Raw genomic sequence first — 356 nt, forward strand, 5'->3', positions numbered from 1 at the left:
TCGAGTGTTGATCTAAAGCATCTACATATAGTATACCGAGTGTTGATATAAATCCTTCTATATATAGTGTATCGAGTTTTGATCACAGACCTTCTCCATATAGTATATCGACTTTTGATATGAGACCTTCTATATATAGTATACCGAGGGTTGATCTCAGACCTTCTACATATAGTATATCGCGTGTTGATCTGAAACCTTCTACATATAGTATACCGAGTGTTGATCTCAGACCTTCTACATATAGTATACCGAGTGATGATCTCAGACCTTCTATATATAGTATACCGAGTGTTGATCTAAAACCATCTACATATATTATACCGAGTGTTGATCTAAAACATCTACCTATAGTA

Source organism: Mizuhopecten yessoensis, unplaced genomic scaffold, assembly GCF_002113885.1.
Source record: "Mizuhopecten yessoensis strain PY_sf001 unplaced genomic scaffold, ASM211388v2 scaffold6727, whole genome shotgun sequence".
In the NCBI taxonomy this organism is placed as follows: domain Eukaryota; kingdom Metazoa; phylum Mollusca; class Bivalvia; order Pectinida; family Pectinidae; genus Mizuhopecten; species Mizuhopecten yessoensis.